We start from the raw sequence: 22,177 nt of genomic DNA on the forward strand, positions 1-22,177 counted from the left end.
ATTGCTGCCTTGGCATCCATTTTGTTCAACCAAATGGCCTGAGGGGGCCTTACACAGACACGAGTCCCTCATGCAAGCACATGCCCTACATAGCAGCTGGCAAAGTCATAAGTAAATATAAGTTCCTGATACAACTTCCCCAAGAGTTCTTGTGATCAACAGTCTCCCCTCTTATGTGCCCTTTAGATAAGACACCCATGGGGCTTACCAAAACTTTACTCTTTTGACTTGAATTGATCAATCCCACCGTAACCTGGAAACCCCAAAGCACTCCACCCATGGACCCTAATAAAAGCATGTGCCCTAGGTCCTGTCTCTCCCTCTGGCTGCACTCTGCCTTGACCTCCCTGTGTGACCCCTCAAGGGGTGCCCCGTAATTCCTCCAGGACCTGTGAGTAATAAACTTCTCTAATTCAAATTCTGCTGTGATCTGACACTCTGTGCTCCACTTAACAAGTGTTAATTTGACAAATTCATGACAGCCTTTTATTCTAGGATGACTAAATTAAAGGAAATGCAAGATCTTTCCAAGACAGAGTTTCCTCCTTTCTGATATGTGAAATTGGCCATTTTGATTTGTAAATGTGTCTATATAAGTGTGTGTGCATGCCTGTGTACTTTTATAGGGGATGTATACAAAAATTTGAGATGTGTTGTGATAATATAATGGCTTATAATTCTATGTTGCTTTTAATCTTCCAAAAGACTTCCTCATTGACACCTCATGGCAATCCTGTGATGTAGAATTAATAATATTTTCTAAATCATAGGATTGCTGTGAGGATCATATGAGATTATCCATCAGTTAATACTAACACAAATGATCATTATTGTTCTAATTATTTTCATTATTATTTACTTTTATTTAACTTTATATGTTGAAGTAATTTTACATTCATAATGGATTGTGAAAATAGTACAAAGAATTCCTGTGTATCCTTCATTCAGCTTCCTTTTACGGTAGCATACTACCACATGGTAGGTACTATGGTAGCATAACCATAGTACATTATCAAAATCAGGAAATTGACTTTAGTAGAATACTATCAATTAGATTATAGACTTTATTCAGATTTCATTAGTTATTGCATGCGCTCATTTCTCTCTCTCTCTCTCTCTCTGTGTCGGTGTATGTGTGCGTCTGTAAGTTCTATGAAATGCTGTCACATATATGGATTTGTATAACCACTACCACAATAAGGATACATAATTGTTCCATCACCACAAAGGAACTCTATCATACACCCCTTTACAGTCACACACTCCTCATCCACCTCCATGCCTAAACCCTGGGAATCTGTTTTCCATCTCTACATTTTTTTCATTTAGATAATGTTATATAAATGAAATCATAAATATGTAATATTTTGAGGTTCTATTTTTTTTTTACCCAGTGTAATAACCTTAAGCTCCATCTAACTTGTGTGAGTATTAATAGTTCATTCATTTGTAATGCTGAGTAACACTCCATGGTATATATGTACCACAGTTTGTTTAACCATTCACTCATTGAAGGACATTTGTGTTATTTCCACTTTTTGATTATTAAAAATGGAGCTGCTATGAACATTCGTGTACAACAGCTTTTGTAGACAAATTTTTATTTCTGTGGGATAAATGTTGAAGAGGAAGATTGCAGAGTCATGTGGTAAGTGTATATTTAGTTTTTAAATTATCTACCAAACTTTTCCAGCAATATGTGAGCGATCCAGTTTCTCTGCATCCTTGCCAACATTTGGTATCATCACTGTTTTTTAATTTAGCTGTTCCAATAGTATGCAATGGTGTCTTATTGCAGTCTTAATTTGCATTTCCCTCATGGCTAATGATGTTGAACATCTTTTTGCGTTTTTGTTTTTGGTTTTTTTTTTTGGCTGCACCACGTGGCATACAGGAGCTCAGTTTCCCGACCAGGACCAGCGATGGAACACGTGCCCCCTGCAGTAGAAGCACAGAGTCTTAACCACTAGACCACCAGGGAATTACCAATATACAAAGTTCCAGTTGTGCAGGATGAATAAATTCTGAAGATATAATGTACAGCATGGTGACTATACTTAATACTATATTGTAAACTTGAAATTTGCTAAGAGAGTAGATTTTAATTGTTCTCACAGAAAAAAATGGTAATTATGTGAGGTGATATGTTAATTAGGTTGATTGTGGTAGTCATTGCATAATATATACATATATCAAAGCATCACTTTGTACACCTTAAATATATAAATTTTTATTTGTAATTAAATCTCAGTGATGCTGGAAAAAAGTAATTCTCCTAAGATGTTTATTAAACATGTCTTTTTCTCTTACACTTATTTATTTTCAAGATATCTGGTTATTATTGCTAGAGACACAGTAGAAAACTAGGTTCAGAGAAATTATTGATGTCCCTCATTACCCTTCTGATTGCAGTTTGCACCCCAATGTTCTTATGGCAAGCATTCTCATACATACCCTTCCACAACCTACTCCATGCTCAAAAAAACCCACTCACGTTTATTTGTACATAGACATTATACCTATTTACACAGCCAAAAGAATTTTTTGTTTGTTGGTTTGCTTTACAATGAAAGCATCAAAATATTTGGTTCATTTTGTGCTGTATACAGTCATTATAAAATATTTAATAGGGAATTAGTACGTTTCTAGAATATAACTTTGTTGTGAAAATGAAGTGAGCATAATCCATCTGAAACTCTATGTATGGACTTTCCTTTGGAATAATTGCAGACTAGGAAATTTGTGCCACTCTTCTCAAAGAGCACCACTAATATTACCAAACGAAACCAAAATTGAACAAAACAAACCAACAAAAACATCATCTAACAAGGCAGGGAGGTATTATAGAAACAAGATCTGGAAGAAGGAAACTGTTGGGGGAGCTCCTGGAGAAGGATGTGACTGCTGGTTGACCTGTGAGCTGGTTCAGAGCAATCAGAGGTTCCGCTCCCCTCCCCACCCTTGGAAGATACTTTCTGCTCACTGTTCCCACAGTGGGAGCTGTTCCAAGGACACAGCCTCGAGAGAGCGAGATGTTGCTGAGACCATCTGGACTGAATATATGACTGAACCCCGTTAAGGCCTCTATATGGACTTTTAAGATTCAAGCAAGTGGGGGTGCAGCCCTGGGAGACAAGCCTTGTATGTAAATTCCCTGACTCAGTAAATTGCCGCCTGCCAATCTGGGGCAGCCTACCTCTTCCTTCCCTCTCTCCTTGCCCTCCATGTAAGGGGACCAGTTCGCAAACCAACAGAAACCCAAAGAGGTTAAGCCTGGCACGTGGAGCTGAATTTTTACCAGAAACGTGATCATTCTCTGTGTCTCCGTAGTTCCTCCTCTCCTTCTCAGACGTGCATACTTGTGCCTTTGGGATGCCATTAATTTTTTTCTGCTCTCTGCCTTTCTTACTGAGGTATTTATCCGGTAGACCTCATCTTTTAGTCGTTTGCTTGGATTTTCTAAGTGATATATATTATATAACACCTAAATGTAGTTACTAAGCCCCTGCTTGATATGTAACCATTAAGTAAAACTTAATATTTTTTTTCTTATTTAATTTCAAGAGCAATTACTGGATTTTTACAGAAGGCACAAGTGTGGCTTGTGGGGGTTAAATGACTGCTTTAAAGTCCTACATTCAGTGTCTGCTCCAAGGTTAACACACATGCATACACAAATACATCATATATGCTTACATACACGTATGTTTATGTTGCTATTATAAATAACAAGTGTAATCTTTTCTCACAAAAATATGCAAACTTATAAAAAAATAATAATCCTCAATCCCCACAGGTACGTATCTTTCATACTATACTTCTTCCGTAATCGGTGCTAACCTGCCTGGTGAATTTCATTCAGTAGTATTTAATGCATTCATGTTCTCTCAGTGATCTCTCTCTCTCTCTCTCTCTCTGAATTTCAAGCCAGATCTGCCTCTTTTTATTCACTGCAGTTTTGCCATACAACTTCCTACCTGATATGTCAGAGATTTTCGTTCTTTTTGTTTTCGGTGGTTTATCTTGATTAACCTTATCCATATTCATGCAGGTAATATTTTATCAAGCAACTTTTTTCAAATAATCAATAAAGCCACACTGGAATTTTAACTTATGTATTAATATAAATTAATTAAATATCAAACTAATTATGTAGAAATTACCCCAGTCTCACCTAGATTCATCCTTTCCAAGAAAATGATTGTTTTTCCATCTAAATTTACATAGGTTTTAACCATTCATGATAAACCTATTTCTGAGTATTTTGCTTTTTCTTTCTATTGTAAATGGCTTCTTAATTCTATTGCCTTTTACGAAAGATTATTACTAGTATATAAAGATTCTGTTAAATGTTTGTATACCTGTTTTCTGTCTATACACTTTTCTGAACTACTTTGTAACTTATCAGTTTTCCTAATGATTCTTTAGATTTTTCTAGGTAGATAATTATAATATCATCAATGTGTTTGAAGCTTTGTAGTATTGGAAACAATTCACATTTCAATGAATTGTATTCAGTTTATGCTATATTTGGTCATACAGAACAAATGTGACAGCAGATATACTTCTGGCACTGATTCCCTCTTCTCCACCCAGACAATCCCTTTCTTATATAACTGTGTTTTATGTCTCAACCATGATATAGGTTCTCAGGTAATGTACTTAGTGTGCACTATAGTGCCTACTCATAAAACCTAAACTCACTAGTGATCCTTCATTATGGCAGAATAAAAGGAATTTTGTAGCAAAAGGTAAAGGCAACAGGTTAGTAGGATGGTTTCTAACATTATCTTCTTATGTAGTAAATATGTAGGCCTTACATAAGCATACAGCATATTATCATGTATTGTTATGCTGTAAAGCATTTTCATGATACTTATAACCCCTTAACTTATATACTGATTATCAGCTTACATGATTAAAACACATATATGTGGGGGGTGGTGGTGTGATGAATTGGGAGATTGGGATTGACATGTATACACTAATATGTATAAAATGGATAACTAATAAGAACCTGCTGTATAAAAAAATAAATTAAATTAAATTTAAAATACACATATATGTGAGCATTTATCTTTTCAACAACCCTTTAATATAGTAATAGTAGTTTCTATTATTATTATTGTGCGGTAAATAAAATTAGGCAATCCATATAACTGCATGAAACATAGTAGCTGAGTCCTCATAAGTAATAAATAAATGGAGGCTGCTATTGCTCTTTTTATTAGTAATACATTTTTTCTTTTGCTTACATAAAAGGACACCTGAAGAGGAAAAGTTAAATACCTTTTGTAAGATCACAAAAAGTGAAAAAGTGATAATCCAATATTTTTCGTCTTTTAAGATATATTTTCTTATTTAACATTGTTATTTCAATAGGAATATATGGTCATCGTTGCTAGAGAAACCGCAAAAATAAATACAGATAAGTAATGATGTTCCTCCATTATTCTGCTTCTGGTCAAAACTTTCCCATTATTACAACCCACTATATTCACCCAAGGGTACTACTCAATGTCAATAGCCTGGTACATATCCTGGGATATCCTTCTCCATGCTCAAACAAATCAGTGCACAGCTGTGCAAATATATACACACATGAATGTAATTTATTCTCACTTCAGTACATAGAAATTTTGTTGTTCATTCTCTGTGTAATAACAAGATCATTGTGTGTGTTTGTGTATTGTTTTGCAAATTAATTTAATCTCAAAATCTTATGTTTATTTCTCTAGATGAAATTTTTGTCTCTGCAGTATACATTGCATTTATATATATATTAATTTTTCCTCAAATGTAAAATTTTCTCCAAAGACTCTGAGCCACATATTTTGTCTTTTTATATATCTGTTAGGTGTTTTATCTCATGCTAAATAAAAGTTTGATCTTTCAGTGGTGTTAGTAATGGCTTTATTGTTCTTTTTTTTGGAATTTATCTCAGTTTTACCTCTTTTTTGCATGAGCTCTAACAATGCATGCCGATTATATTCTACTGACTTCAAAAAAGAATAATTATTACAATGGATTATAATATATGGATTAAAAGAAAACATGAGTCTACCTTAAAAAAAAGTGAGAGAAGGACAAAAGGGAAATCTCCTTTGTACCAATGCCAACTAATAATTGCATAAGAAATGATGATAGAATTTTTTAATTGCCATTGTGCAATTCCCAATGTAATATATGATTCAATCAAATATATTCAAAAGATTCCAATTGTGTGAAAGGTTATTGAGCAATGAGATATTCACATAGCCTTGAATATTGCCCCAAAGATTACTTATTAATTACAAAGAAACAAAGATACTATTAAAATGGAGAGAATTGGTAGTCACTCTTCTAATCCAGTATTCAAAATTATTACCACCAATATGGGACATTTGACATTATATGTCTCCTGATGCGATATAAGAAATATAGGAAATCATATAAAGTCCTTGTCAAAATGTTTAACCTGAATCTAATAATGTAGAAACAGACAATTGAGAACATGAGACATTCTAAAGGACAACAGACCTGGGTTCTTCAAAATTATCACTATCATAGGAGAAATAAAGTCAGGAACACTAGTCTAGATTAAGAAGCTAAAGAGACATAATAATCAAAGACAAAATATGACCCTAGATTTGATCTTGGATTGAAAATTAAATACCTATAAATGAAAATTCTGAAGATAATTGAGGAAATACAAATCTAAACTGGATATTAGATGATGTTGAATTTACAGTAACTTTCTTACCGTATGTAAGAAAGTATTCTCATTATTAGAAATTACAGGCTGAAGTATTTAGTGGTGAAATGTCAAGATGTATGTAATTTATTTTCAAATGGGTCAGCAAAAAGAGAAAATATGGTATGATGTAACAATTGGTGAGTCTAGATTAAGTTATACAAGTATTCATTGGAGTATTTAAAAAATTTTTCAAAATAAAAATCTGGGGGAAAACATAATGCTGGGATTTTTAGTCTCTCCCTGTTTTCTTGCCTTAAAACTGTAATGCATTTGGGGGAAAAATGAACATTTTTACAACAGTAAATCTTCTCATAAAGAAAGTTAAATATGTATATACTCCTGGATTCAATCCTTGGGCATTCCATTTCACTCTCTTGGTTTTACTCCTACCTTATTGGTCATTCTTTATGTCTCTTTTGTTAGTTCTTCCTCTTCTCTCTGTCTTCTAAATTTTGAATATGTTGAGGTCTTGGTCCTCATCTCTCCTCTCTCTTCCTTGATTATCTCATGTAGAAGCATAGCTCTAAAATACCATCTATGGCTGACAACTCCCAAATTTACATACCTCAGTCTACTTTCTCCAACTCTAAACTATAATAGTATATCAACTGTTTACGTCTCCACTTGGATATCTAATAAGCTTCTTTAATTCAGCACATTGCAATTTGAACTCCTAGTATTTCCCTTATGAACCTGCTTCACCCAGAGCTTACTCCATCTCAGTTGTTAGCAACTCCATCCTTCTAGTTGCTCAGGCCAAAATCTTGGAAATTGCCTTCTAACAGGACTCTCTGCATCTTACCCTTGCCTCTGTATAGTCTGTGATCAACACAGTAGCCAGAATAATCCCTTTAAAACTATATTGTATTAATCCTCTTCTCCAAAATTCTTTAATGGCTTTTCTTTTCAATCAAAGTAAAGTAAAAAATCCCACAAGGTCTTACAAAGACCTATTTGATCTGATCCCCTGTTGACTATATGACCTAACCTCTTATTTCTCTCACTCTTCTTCAGCCACATTGAACTTGATTTTCCTAGAATGCCTGTGCCATGTTTCCTCTGCCATGAAAGATCATCCCCCAGATATCTGTATTACTTTATGCCTCAAGACCTCCTTCTATTTTTTTGCTAAGCTCTCAACCTCACAACGAGGCTGACTCTGACCACCCTGTGTTGTATTAAAACTTGTAGCCATATCCCTACTCTTTTATCTTTCTCCATATTTCAATTTTCCATAGCAGTCATCAAATTCTAATATAAAATTTTCTTATTATATATGTTTACAGTTTATTACCTCTCTTCTTCAATGTAATGTAAAGTCCATGGAGGCAGAGGTATTTGAGTGTTTTGTTCTCTGCTATAACCCAAGAAATTCTAATGGTGTCAGACATATAGTAAGTACTCAATAGATGTTTGTTAAATGAGTTAATTATTTTCAGTGTAAGTTTTTGCATTTTACTTAATACTTTTCCTGAACTTTTCTTAATAAATATTCTTTGGTACTTTATTATTATCCCTATTTTCAATGGGTTTTTGTACTCATTATTCCAGTTGATTAGTACTACTATAAAACAGAACTGTTACCTTCATCTTTCTTTGTTTCTCTCCATCCTTTTATGTGTCCAAAGCATTGTATAATTAAACCAAGACAGACTCCCCATCATCATAATTGAAAGTTCTATGTATGTTCATTGGGATCAATAGCTATGGCCCCCTTTTCATTTCTTCTTTTTTTTTTTTTTTAACTTTCTCTCTTTGCATCAATTTTATTTATTTATTTATTGTTTTTGGGTTTTTTTATTTTTGTTTTTAACTTTTTAAATTGAAGTAGAGTTGATTTACAACGTTGTGCCAATCTCTGCTGTACCCCTTTTCATTTCTGATATTGGTGTTTTGCATCCCCTTTCTTTCTTCTTGGTGAGCATGGAAGATGTTTATCAATTTTATTGAACTTTTCAAAGAACCAGCTTTTGATTTATTTGATTTTCTCTGTTATTTTGCTGTCTCCAGTTTCATTTACTTCTATTCTAATTTTTATTATTTCCTTTCTTATACTTGCTTTAGGTTTAAATTGCTCTTCTCTCTCTAGTTTTCTATGATGCAAGCATAAGTTATAGATTGCAGATCTTTGTTTTTCTCTAATATATGCATTGAAGACTATAAACATCCTTGTAAGCACTGCTTTCCCCGTATCTCACAAATTTTGATAGGTTGTATTTTCATATTCATTTAGTTCAAAATATTTTAAAATTTCTCTTGAGACTTTTTCTTTGGCCCATATGTCATTTAGTAGTGTGTTGGTTAATTTCCAAATATTTGGGACTTTTCCAAGTATTTTTCTGTTATTGATTTCTAGTTTAATTCTACTGTTGTCTGAGAACATAATTTGCATAATTCCTATTCAATTTGGTAAAGTAAGGTTTTTTAAAATTTTTCTTGGAGTATAGTTGATTTTAAATGTTGTGTTAGTTTCAGGTGTACAACAAAGTGAATCTTATACATATACATATATCCACTCTTTTTAGATTCTTTTCCCATATAGGCCATTACAGAGTATTGAGAAGAGTTCCCTGTGCTATACAGCAGGCTAAATTTGGTAAGGTATGTTTTATGGCCCAGGATGTGGTCTGTCTTGGCGAATGTTCTGTGTGAGTTTGGGAAGAACACGTATTCTGTAGTTGCTGGATAGAGTATTCTATAAAAGTCAATTAGATCAGTTTGATTGATAGTGCTGTTCAGGTTAACTATATTTTTACTGAAAGACAGATGTTGAAGTATAATAGTTGATTTCTCTATTTCTCCTTGCAGTTTTTGTCTCCCAGATTTTAACGCTCTGTTGTTAAGGTACACACACATCTTTTTGTTTCCCTGGAGAGTTGACATTTTTATGATTATGATCCTCTTTATCCCTGATAATTTTTATTGTTCCAAAGTCAGCATCATTTAAAATTAATATAGCTACTTCGTCTTCCTTTTGCTTAATGTTTGCATGGTATATTTTTTCCATATATTTACTTTTAACCTGTGTCTTTAGAGTGAGTTTCTTGTAAACAACATAGAGTCGGGTCTTGGTTACTGCCCCGACCCTTGTTATAGACATGAAAGAATTTTTCTTGGCTTTTTAACATGAGAACTTGGTGGAACCCCTGGAGGTAAAACTCACAAGTGTGGACGCCTCCCTAAGACTGCAGTCCCTAAGGATTCCTCGCTCTCAAACTAGTCTACACAGTGCTTCCAGTGATTTCCCAAAGTTATGGTTTAAGTGTTCTTATCACTTTATGACTCTACTGGCATCTAATCCAAGTAAATTGATCTCAACTCTTCTTTGTATTCACCTTTCTCTCCAGATTTTGGGATAGCAGTTTGCCCTACAACTTTTATTCTTTAATGGTTCCAAGGAAAGTCACTAGTTTTCAGTTTGTTCAGTTTTTTTCTTGTATGTATGGCAATGATGATTTCCAAGCTCTCTACATGTTGGAGCTGAAATAGGAAGTTGTCCTTGTTTTTGAGTATGATATGCTTATGTTTGTTTGAGGTTTGTGTGTGTGTTTTTATTCTCTGAGGTTCTTCTGTCTCTGGTTTGCTGTCACTAATTTTGGAAAATTCCTCACCAGTGTGTCTCCAAATATTTATTTCTGTCCTTTTCTGGCTTTCTTTTTACAGTCCAGTTGTACACACTTAAGACTTATTTAATAAAGTACCACATCTATTGATACATTCCAAATATCTTAGCTCCTAGATAACTAATGATTAAGACCAAATATCACTGTTGGAATAAGGCATAATTTTGCAGAGTAATTCCACAGATTTAGGCTTTGAAAAAGAAATGAGATCAGAACTGGTGAAAAAGTGGAGGGAAAGCATTTAATAGGGGATATTGACTTGAGCAAAGTTATCAGCGTGTAATTGTAAGAAATTTTTAGGGATCAGAGAATAGAGCAATCTGCATATAGTGTTCATTTTAGAAACGAATAAGGTGTATGCCTTCTTTTTGCTGAGTTAATACCTACTCACCCTTCAGAACTTGCTTTAAATATCAGATCTAGCATTTTCTGACCTCTCCAGAATAGATTTAGTCCTCCTACTTTATGCTTTCATAGCACTATTTATTTGTTTGTTTTTATATCATCAATAGTAGTTGTACACATTTATTGAATGAGTACTATATGCTAGGAATTGTGTTAAGCACTTAAGAACAATATCATTTAAGTGTACGCTTAACATTTGTCTTTTACCCTCCACTGTATGTAGCATAAGAGGACATGGCAGATATGTCTTTTCGTTCACCATTGTATCCCTAGTGCCTAGTGTAGAGCTTGCCACGTATTAGGTGCTTAATATATCTTTGTTGACTGATTAAGTAGTTAAAGATGTTATTGTTAACTTTATTATTTACTCCTAGCTAATGAAGATATTCTTCTTTCTAGTCCGTTGGATTCATTTGTTGAGATTGCTAAATTACCACTTCAGTCAATACTTAAGGCTAGTAATTCTGAAAACGCCTAGAATGGCCCTGTGGTACCTTGAATGATTTTGGAGTTGGATGAGAGAGAAATAACCACTGACTAAGTCACTGTATTCTGTTTGGACCACATAATCATGTGTGAAGTAGCTGCCACTTTGAAATGATTGGAATTTGTAAGTCATTTTATTTGGGATTTTAAAGTTAATTTAACCACGAGTTCCTTATTCAAAACTGATCTAAATGCATAGTATTGTCAAAATTATTTTCTTGCATTCTGTTCATATATGTATGTAGTTCCTACTTGGTTGAAATAATCTTGGTATAATAATAAAAAGTTCTGAATCCATTTAATAACCATGTGTAAGAAATAACTATATTTCTCCTATCTGTCAGCAAAATGCTACAGTCCTTTTTTTCTTCCAGTGACCTAGATACACCCAGAGCCTGTGAGAGTTACTCTGAATTTATCTTAAAAATCAATATCAGTTTTCCCTTGCCTATTACTATAGGGAATATTTTCTCTTTGCCTTCCATCTATCTGCAGTAGAAACTTTAGTCAGAGACAAACAATATGACAAGCTTTCCAGATTCATCTCCTAGAAAAGAAAGGAATTTTTCACATTGGTTCATTAAGTAGAAATATCCTATCCTGAGCAAAGTCCCAAGCTAGCAGTTGCTAGCTGATGTTTAAAATAGATAAAAATAGATAGATTTAAATCATCTAGTATAATATTTGCATTGAAGTTCTTTTTCTCAGTAATTAATCATTGAATCATAATGTGTGTTCACTAACGTACCAAATGATACTTAGTTCCAAAAGATGAGCATAATAATTCCTTACATGTGTTTAGCACTTTGTAAAGTCTAAAGATTTTCAAATCTGACTGCACAATTGATCCTCATAACAACCCTTTGGGGTAGGTAAGGTGAGTGTACCTGGCATTGTATTGGCTCATACAGTGTTCATTCCTTAAGCATTTCTCTTTTACATTCTTCTACTCCAGAGGCTGGAAAGATGAATTCTTGTTTTCCAGTCTCCCCCCCAACCAAGGCTGACCTTGTGGCATAGTTCTTGCCAAAAAGATGAAAGAAAGAAAAATCTAAGTAGTGTTCTGAGAAATAATTTTGATTACTGATGAAAAGAAGGACAGATAACATGTGTTTAGCCTCATTCCTTTACCCTCTTTGCCTGTAACACACAGATGTGAGGCCTGGAAGTACAGGAACCATCGTACAATCACATGGTAATGCTGGGGAGGAAGAAATTTTCCTCTACCCTTCTAGGTTCTTCTGGCTAGTCTAAATTGACGTGAGACAGATTAGCAGGAGGAAATTAAACAAAGTTTAGTAACATGTATACATGGAAGAGACCCAGGAACACTGAGTAACTCACCAAAATGGCTGAAACCCTCACCTTATATACCATCCTCAGCTAAAAACAAAAGAGGATGTTGATGTAGTTAGTTGTTTGGGATTTCAAAGGGGAGAAAGGCAATTGACATGGAGATGGGAAAGCAAATGTTCGGTAAATAAATGTTTGCTGGGCCAGGCAGAGACATTGGGACACAGAAAGGAATTTTAACCAACAGACTTAGCTAAGTCCGTCCCTGTCCACACACCTAGTTCGTAATTGTAGTTATCTTTAGGGATAGCTCCCTTCCTGGAACAGGTCCTCTATCTACATTCTTTTTTTTTTTTTTTTTTTAATCTACATTCTTTTAGGCACTTAGGGGGAAGGTCAAAGGTTCTTCCTGAGTCTTTTGGGCCTTGATTGTTTTCAGCTCCAAATAATCCTCATGCCAAAGAGACATTTCAGGGTGGCAAGTTTTACTCCCCTACAGTAATGATGGTGAAACACAAAGAGCCTTAGTCCTTTAATTCATTGTTGAGCACCTGAAACAATGACTGCTCATTTTTGGATTTCTGTTATTGTGAGAGAAGATATGACATGTCCATTAACATAACAACAGCAGGGGAATGCGTCTTTAGCTTTCTGTAGATTTTCATATGCTAATACACTTAAAATATTTTAAATGGAATCTTAAGCTAAGAAAATGAAAATTGTTATGCTTTTAAAAATAGAGCAAATCTGGTAAAAAGATCTCAGTTACTTCTAGACTAGAGCACATTACCATTCTCTGGAGCCCGCGCTGAGCTCTAACATTTTCCATACTTACTAAGAAAACTGATGCATATATACAAGCACTTTTCTATGGTATTTACTCAAGAGTGGAATTGCTGGGCTACGGAGTACGTGTGTCTTCAATTTTATTAAATAATTCCTAACTGTTTTCCAAAGTGGTTATATTAATTGCACACTTCCACCGATAGAGTATTAGAATTATATGTTTTTCACCACTGGATATTATCAGAGTGTAAAAATTTGCCAGTCTGGAATGTGGGTAATGATCTTGTACTGTCGGGTTTTTTGTTGTTGTTTTTTAGTTTTTATTTCATAATCATAAACAACTTTGCAATCCAGCTAAACTTGGAAGGGGATAAGGAAAATATGGAACCGAAAGAACTGCAGTGAGAACACAAAAATTATAGGATATTTCGAGCAGATGGGGGTGAAGGGGTGCTCTCCTGAGCTACAGAAGGAATGTCTGGTGGTTAAGATAAAACACAATTCAGATTTATAAGATTTGTCCACAGTCAGCAATGGTGATCTTCTTGCTGGTCTTGCCATTCCTGAACCCAAAGCACATGGCTTCCACAATATTCTTGCCCTCTTTCACCTTGCCAAAGACCACACGCTTGCCATCCAACCACTCAGTCTTGGCAGTGCAGATGAAAACCTGGGAACCGTTTGTGTTGGGGCCAGCATTTGCCATGGACAAGATGCCAGGACCCATACGCTTCAGGATGAAATTCTCATCATGAAATTTCTCCCCATAGATGGACTTGCCACCAGTGCCATTATGGCGTGTGAAGTCACCACCCTGGCACATAAATCCCAGAATTATTCTGTGAAAGCAGGGACCTTTGTAACCAAATCCTTTCTTCCTAGTGCTCAGAGCGTGAAAGTTTTCTGCTGTCTTTAGAATTTGCAAACAGCTCGAAGGAGATGCAGCCCAAGGACTCTCCCTGGATGGCGATGTCGAAGAACACGATGGAGTTGACCAAGGAGCGCAGCGCGGGAGGCTCAGGACGGCGGCGTCTGCAAGGCCTCTAGTACTGTGGTTTTAATTTATATTTTCCTGATTACTAATAAGGTTGAGTACCATTTCAAATGATTTTTGGACATGTGGAATTACTCTGTTTTGAAGGAACTGTTCAAATCTTTTGTTCATTTTTCTGTAGAGGTCTTTGTCTTTACCTTATTGATTTGTAAGATTATATATAAATATATATACCTGATTCTCATTATTCACAATAGTTATGTTCTACAAAGTCACCATAAACACTGAATTAGCAAATGATGAGCTATGCTCTTAGGAAAAATACAGGATTAGGTTCCTATGGGTCTCTGGTGACATTTTCACCAACTGAAGTGTCATTTGTGTTGTACAGGCTCTTTGCCAATGTCCTTTTAAAACAAGCCAGTCTCATCAGCATTGTAAATCTTCTCTTCCCATTACTCTTTTCCTGTACAACACTTAGTGGATACTTTAAAAATTCTTCCACAGCCTCCTGACCTGCAGAACCTGCCTCACCTACAAGTTTAACGTTTTTCACACCATATTGCCTTTTGAAACAAGCAAGCCAATCAGCCAGGATTAGTCAAGAGGGTTTAATATTTTCCTAACCCTGAGTAATCTGACTGTAAATTTCTTTGGCTTTCAGCCTCACAACAATGAGGCCCACTATGCTGTTATTAATTGGTTATCATCTTATAAATCCACAGACTTAGCCACTCTTCCATCTTTTCCATAGCGTCATCACACACTATAGCTGTGACTTTGGCACTTTCCAGAGCTGCCTGATGTACAGATGGACAAATTTCCTCTTCCTTTTTCTGGATATACCAAATTGTTGACTCATTAACTTCGAGCTTGTGAAATGTGAAATAAAATGGAGTCACTTATGTCAAGGGGTCTTAGAATAGAGCTGGGAGGCCATTGCCAAGGTGGACTTTATGCATGTCCCAACTGGGTGGAACCCCAATCTGGGTTCTGGCTGGGTTCGAGTCCCAGCGTGTGGGTTCAAGTCCCAATTTGTGTTGCACGGTTTCAGAACCATGAACTTTTGAACTGGGTCAAACTACAAACCAAGGACTGGGAGTCGGCAAGAACACCTGCAACTTGTCACAGTAACAAACTTTACCTCCCTTATGCCTCTAATTCCAATTAAAATTCCTTGTAATGCAAACCCCCCTTCTTTGCCTTTAAAAGCTCCTAACCTTTACTCCCTAGTGAGACACTTCGGGTATCAACCCGAATCTGTGTGCCCCAGTTGCACTTCGTTGATCTCAAATGTCAACTACGAATTGGCACTCACCATTGGCACTTGCCATCTATCGCTACAAGGATTAAATCAGGTGCTGCTGCAGCTGCTGATTTTCAACACCCCTGAAATCAGTTCAGGGTGGCGAGCAGAAATGAGGCACTCTGTGCTCTGGGAAAAACTGGCAGAACAGGTCTTCAGATAGTTAGATATTTTCAGGGGCCAATTTTATGAGCCCAATTCTTGTATCTTCTCATATCTAGAAAAGCACTAAAAACCTTCATGGTGACGACTGCTCCTCGTGACTAGCAGTAACCTGCACGAGATGAGCCGAAACCTTCTGTAAAAAATATGTGCTTGATTGCATGTATTCCCCCTTCACCAAAATCACATGTATACTGGCCTTCCGCCCTGCCTCTTTGGAGCAGTTTCTCAGAGCTATCTGGGATGCCGTCTCCCGGGCTCCAGTCCTCATTTTGCCCCAAATAAAACTTAACTCGCAACTCTCACGTTGTGTATTTTCTAAGTCGACACAAATAACTGCTTTCTACTTGATTATTGCCTCCTAGGTTTATTTAGGTTGACAAACTCATGGCCAACAGCACTGTAACTCATGCCTGAACAAAGTTTATTAATACTCATAAAGCAAATCATAGCCTGCTTAGGAACACTTGGACAGTACTCCAGTGCTGTGTTTGGAGGCCATTTTAAACAGCAAAATCACCAAAAACAAGCGGGAAAAAAAAATGCAAGAAATGTGGTGCTAAATAGACCTTGAAAAGAACACTTGTTTACAGTATGAGAGCTGAAACAAGGCAGAGCATTGCCTTATTCGACCTCAGCTGGCAATGTCTGTGTTGAAAGACTCAAATTCACCACTCAGTGCATGATCACAAATGACCACAAAAACACTGTAAGTATTGATTTTGGGATTACAAAGAAATTTTAGTGAGCAAATGAATCCACAAGTACCAAATCTGTAAAGAATGAGGAGGGATTGTGTATATTGATGTATGTGTGTGTGGTGAAGTCAGGGTTAAATTTCTTTTTTTTTCATTTTTTCCCCTGTGTATACCCAATTGTCTCAGCACCATTTAAGAAAAAAACCCCTGACATTTCCCCACTCCTCTGCAGTGCTACTTTTGTCAAAAATCAAATATCCATTTACGGAAGGTTCTATGTGATATTATGATTTATAATGAGAAGTATGTATTTGGTCTTTGTCCTGTTTCTGGCTCAGAGCTCCTAAAACACTTGGAATTTCCTAAGCGTTGAGAGCTATAATGGTGTCTTGTTATGTTAATGAGGTGACTTTTGGAAAGCACTTAAGAAACCTACGGGTGGGGGCTGATTGCCAGGAGAGCCAACCACGTGATTAGAGGGTTGGAACTTCCACTAACCTCCCCCACCTCTGGGGAGGGCCGAGGGGCTGAAGATTGAATTCAGTTTGCCAATGGTCAATGATTGAATCAATCAAGCCTGTGTAATGAAACCTCCATAAAACCCCAAAAGGACGGAGTTTGGAAAGATTCTGGGTTGGCAAACGTGGAGATTTGGGGAGAGTGGTGTGCCTTGAGAGGGCTTGGAAGCTCTGCGCCCCTTCCCACATGACTTGCCTATACATCTCTTCCATCCTGCTGTTCCTGAGTCATGTCCTTTTATAACCAACCGGTGATCCAGTAAGTAAAATGTTTCTCTGAGTTCTGTGAGCTGATGTAGCAAGTTAATCAAGCCCAAAGAGGGGATTGTGGGAACCTTTGATTTATAGCCCGTTGGTCAGAAGAACAGGTGATAACTTGGACTTGAGACTGGCCTCTGAAGTTGGGGTCAGGAGCAGTCCTGTAGAACTGAGCCCTTAACCTGTGGAATGTGATGCTGTCTCCAGGTAGATAGTGTCAGAATTGAGATAACTTGTAGGACACCCAGCTGGTGTCCCAAGAATTGTTGGTATGGAAAAACCCCCCTCACCACATTGGAAATTGGTGACCCGAACCATTATAGCAACTCTATTTCTGCCTTCTCCTGTTCTGTCCATTTTACTGTCCCTATACCAATATCACACTGCCTTAATTGCTATAATTTTATAATTATTTTTTAAATTTAATTTAATTTTTGTCTGCATTGGGTCTTCATTGTTGCACGTGGGCTTTCTCTAGTTGCGGCTACTCTTCTATGCGGTGCACAGGCTTCTCATAGCGGTGGCTTCTCTTGTTGCAGAGCATGGGCTCTAGGCACACGGGCTTCAATAGTTGTGGCACGTGGGCTCAGTAGTTGTGGCTCGCAGGTTCTAGAGCACAGGCTCAGTAGCTGTGGCGCATGGGCTTAGTTGCTCCACAGCATGTGGGGTCTTCCCGGAGCAGGGCTCGAACCCATGTCCCCTGCATTGGCAGGCGGATTCTTAACCACTGCGCCACCAGGGAAGTCCCAGATGTTATCTTTTTAAATGTCACTTTCTATCTGTTGTTGATGGTACATAGAAATAACATTCTCTTTTATGTGTTTTTTTATGGAGAACTTGCTAAACTTAACAATTCTAATAATTTATCTCTATATTATTTTGTATTTTTATGTGCATAATTATATATATAATGTGCATATATATATATAAAATGTCATCTTCCCCTGCCCCCTTTGTGATGAATATAACTTGACCATGCTGGATAGGACTTCAGTACAAATATTAAAGTGAAGTGGCGGTAGTGGGCCTCCTTGTGTTGTTCCACATTTCAATGGAAATTACTCAGTGTGTCACCATTAAGTATCTTTTGTAACCGTCAGTTTTCCAGTAAAGAAAGTTTAAATTTTTTATTTTTTTGTCACACTGTGCGGCTTGTGGGATCTTAGTTCCCCAACCAAGGATTGAACCCAGGCCCTCAGCAGTGAAAGCACAGAGTCCTAACCGCTGGACTGCCAGGGAATTCCCTTAAAGGAAGTTTTCTTATAGAAATCTAGCCAAGTCTTTCTATTATGACTATGTTATTAATTATATCAAGTGATTTAACTCCACCTATTTCGATGATCGTATGATTCTCCTGTTTTAATATGGTAATATGGTACACTACATTAATTAAAATTTTAAAGCAAAACAGAACCAGCATTTCTGAGATAACTCCACAGTCTAATGATATATTATCCTTTTTTTCTGTTGCTGATATTTTGTGAGGATTTTTGCACATATACTTTCGAATGAGATTCACAAGTAATTTTCCTTTCTTATACAACTCTTGTTAGAGTTTTTAACAAGCTGTTGTTAGACTCACAGAATGAGTTGCAAACTGTACCTTCTTATTCAATTATTGGGAATAATAGTTAGGGTAATGCTGGAATTATTGCTGTCTTGAACGTTTGGTAGAACTACTAGTGAAGCTCTTTGTACCTGCAGCTTTCAATGTAGGAAGATTTTCATTACTAATGCAAATGCTTTAATCATTAAAGAACTATTCAGTTTTAAATTGCTTCTGGGTAATTTTTGGTAAATTATAGTTTTCCAGAAATTTATATATTGTATCTAAATATTAAGTGTATTACCATAAAGTTGTTCATGACATTCCCTTATTAACATCTGAAAGATCTGTGACAGTCTTTTGTTGTTCATTCTTAATGTGTTTTGGCAGACATTTACTGAATTTTTAGAATAAATGTTATCTTTAATTTTAATTAATTGCAGGAAAATTGCAAAAGTTAATTGCAGAAAAATTTTAATTACCGAAAAATTGCAAAGACAGTACAGACTTCCTGTATACACTGCACCCAGTTTCCCCTATTATTAACATATTATATTAGTATCATAAATTTGGTAACAAGCCACCAATATTGGTATCCAATTATTCACTAAAGTCCATACCTTATTCCAATTTTTTAAAACTTTTCACATAATGTCCTTTTTCTGTTTCAGGATCCCATCAATGATCTCATATCACATTTAGCTGTCATGTATCCTGAGGCTCCTCTAAGACAGTGACAATTTTTCAGACTTTCCTTGTAGTTTTGGTGTCAACATTTTTAGGTATTGGTGAGGTATTTTATAGAACATCCTTAAACTGGGATTTGTCTGATGCTTTTCTTATAATTAGACTGGGGTTAGGTTATACACTATCAACAAGACTTATGACTTTTAATGACCTTGATCACATGGCTGAGGTAGGGTTTCTCCAGGGTAAAGTTACTTCTATTCATCTTTTGACATCTTTATTAGAGTATAATTGCTTTACAATGGTGTATCAGTTTCTGCTTTATAACAAAGTGAATCAGTTATACATATACATATATCCCCATATCTCCTCCCTCTTGCGTCTCCCTCCCACCCTCCCTATCCCACCCCTCTAGGTGGTCACAAAGCATGGAGCTGATCTCCCTGTGCTATGAGGCTGCTTCCCACTAGCTATCTATTTTACGTTTGGTAGTGTATATATGTCCATGCCACTCTCTCACTTTGTCCCAGATTACCCTTCCCCCTCCCCATATCCTCAAGTCCATTCTCTAGTAGGTCTGCATCTTTATTCCCGTCTTGCCCCTAGGTTCTTCTGACCATTTTCTTTTTTCATTTTTTTTCTTTTTTTAGATTCCATATATATGTGTTAGCATACAGTATTTGTTTTTCTCTTTCTAACTTACTTCACTGTGTATGACAGTCTCTAGGTCCATCCACCTCAATACAAATAACTCAGTTTCGTTCCTTTTTATGGCTGAGTAATATTCCATTGTATATATGTGCCACATCTTCTTTATCCATTCATCTGTTGATGGACACTTAGGTTGCTTCCATGTCCTGGCTATTGTAAATAGTGCTGCAGTGAACATTGTGGTACTTGACTCTTTCTGAATTATGGTTTTCTCAGGGTATATGCCCAGTAGTGGGATTGCTGGGTCATATGGTAGTTCTATCTGTAGTTTTTTAAGGAACCTCCATACTGTTCTCCATAGTGGCTGTATCAATTTACATTCCCACCAACAGTGCAAGAGGGTTTCCTTTTCTCCACACCATCTCCAGCACTTATTGTTTGTAGATCTTTTGATGATGGCCATTCTGACCAGTGTGAGGTGATACCTCACTGTAGTTTTGATTTGCATTTCTCTAATGATTAGTGATATTGAGTACCCTTTCATGTGTTTGTTGGCCATCTGTATATCTTCTTTGGAGAAATGTCTATTTAGGTCTTCTGCCCATTTTTGGATTGGGTTGTTTGTTCTGATATTGAGCTGCATGAGTTGCTTGTAAATTCTGGAGGTTAATCCTTTGTCACTTGCTTCATTTGCAAATATTTTCTCCCATTCTGAGGGTTGTCTTTTCGTCTTGTTTATGGTTTCCTTTGCTGTGCAAAAGCTTTTAAGTTTCATTAGGTCCCATTTGTTTATTTTTGTTTTTATTTCCCTTTCTCTAGGAGGTGGGTCAAAAAGGATCTTGCTGTGATTTATGTCATAGAGTGTTCTGCCTATGTTTTCTTCTAAGAGTATTCTAGTGTCTGGTCTTATATTTACGTCTTTAATCCGTTTTGAGTTTATTTTTGTGTATGGTGTTAGGGAGTGTTATAATTTCATTCTTTTTTTTTTTTTTTAATTAATAGCTACTTTATTTATTTAATTAATTAATTTATTTATGGCTGTGTTGGGTCTTCATTTCTGTGCGAGGGCTTTCTCTAGTTGTGGCAAGCGGGGGCCACTCCTCATCGCGGTGCGCGGGCCTTTCACTATCACGGCCCCTCCCGTTGCAGGGCACAGGCTCCAGACGCTCAGGCTCAGTAGTTGTGGCTCACGGGCCCAGTTGCTCCGCGGCATGTGGGATCTTCCCAGACCAGGGCTTGACCCGTGTTCCCTGCATTAGCAGGCAGATTCTCAACCACTGCGCCACCAGGGAAGCCCATAATTTCATTCTTTTACAGGTAGCTGTCCAGTTTTCCCAGCACCACTTATTGAAGAGGCTGTCTTTTCTCCATTGTATATTCTTGCCTCCTTTATCAAAGATAAGGTGACCATATGTGCGTAGGTTTATCTCTGGGGTTTCTATCCTGTTCCATTGATCTATATTTCTGTTTTTGTGCGAGTACCATACTGTCTTGATTACTGTAGCTTTGTAGTATAGTCTGAAGTCAGGGAGCCTGATTCTCCAGCTCCGTTTTTCTTTCTCAAGATTGCTTTGGTTATTTGGGGTCTTTTGGGTTTCCATACAAATTGTGAAATTTTTTTGTTCTACTTCTGTGAAAAATGCCATTGGTAGTTTGACAGGGATTGTATTGAATCTGTAGATTGCTTTGGGTAGTACAGTCATTGTCACAATGTTGATTCTTCCAATCCAAGAACATAGTATATCTCTCCATCTGTTGGTATCATCTTTAATTTCTTTCATTAGTGTCTTACAGTTTCCTGCATACAGGTCTTTTGTCTCCTCAGGTAGATTTATTCCTAGGTATTTTATTCTTTTTGTTGCAGTGGTAAATGGGAGTGTTTCCTTAATTTTTCTTTCAGATTTTTCATCATTAGTGTATAGGGATGCAAGAGATTTCTGTGCATTAATTTTGTATCCTGCTACTTTACCAAATTCATTGATTAGCTCTAGTAGTTTTCTGGTAGCATCTTTAGGATACTCTATGTAT

The 22,177-nt window shown here is 36.4% G+C and overlaps 1 pseudogene across 1 annotated transcript; it reads right to left on the bottom strand.

Annotated features, from left to right (window-relative positions):
• Positions 1-1,696: 1,696 nt before the first annotated feature.
• Positions 1,697-21,097, bottom strand: LOC309620105 (peptidyl-prolyl cis-trans isomerase A pseudogene; annotated as a pseudogene). Its single transcript has one exon. The product of its transcript is annotated as a peptidyl-prolyl cis-trans isomerase A pseudogene (transcript).
• Positions 21,098-22,177: the final 1,080 nt, after the last annotated feature.

This window comes from Balaenoptera borealis, assembly GCF_965194805.1.
Source record: "Balaenoptera borealis genome assembly, chromosome: X".
Classification (NCBI taxonomy): Eukaryota; Metazoa; Chordata; class Mammalia; order Artiodactyla; family Balaenopteridae; genus Balaenoptera; species Balaenoptera borealis.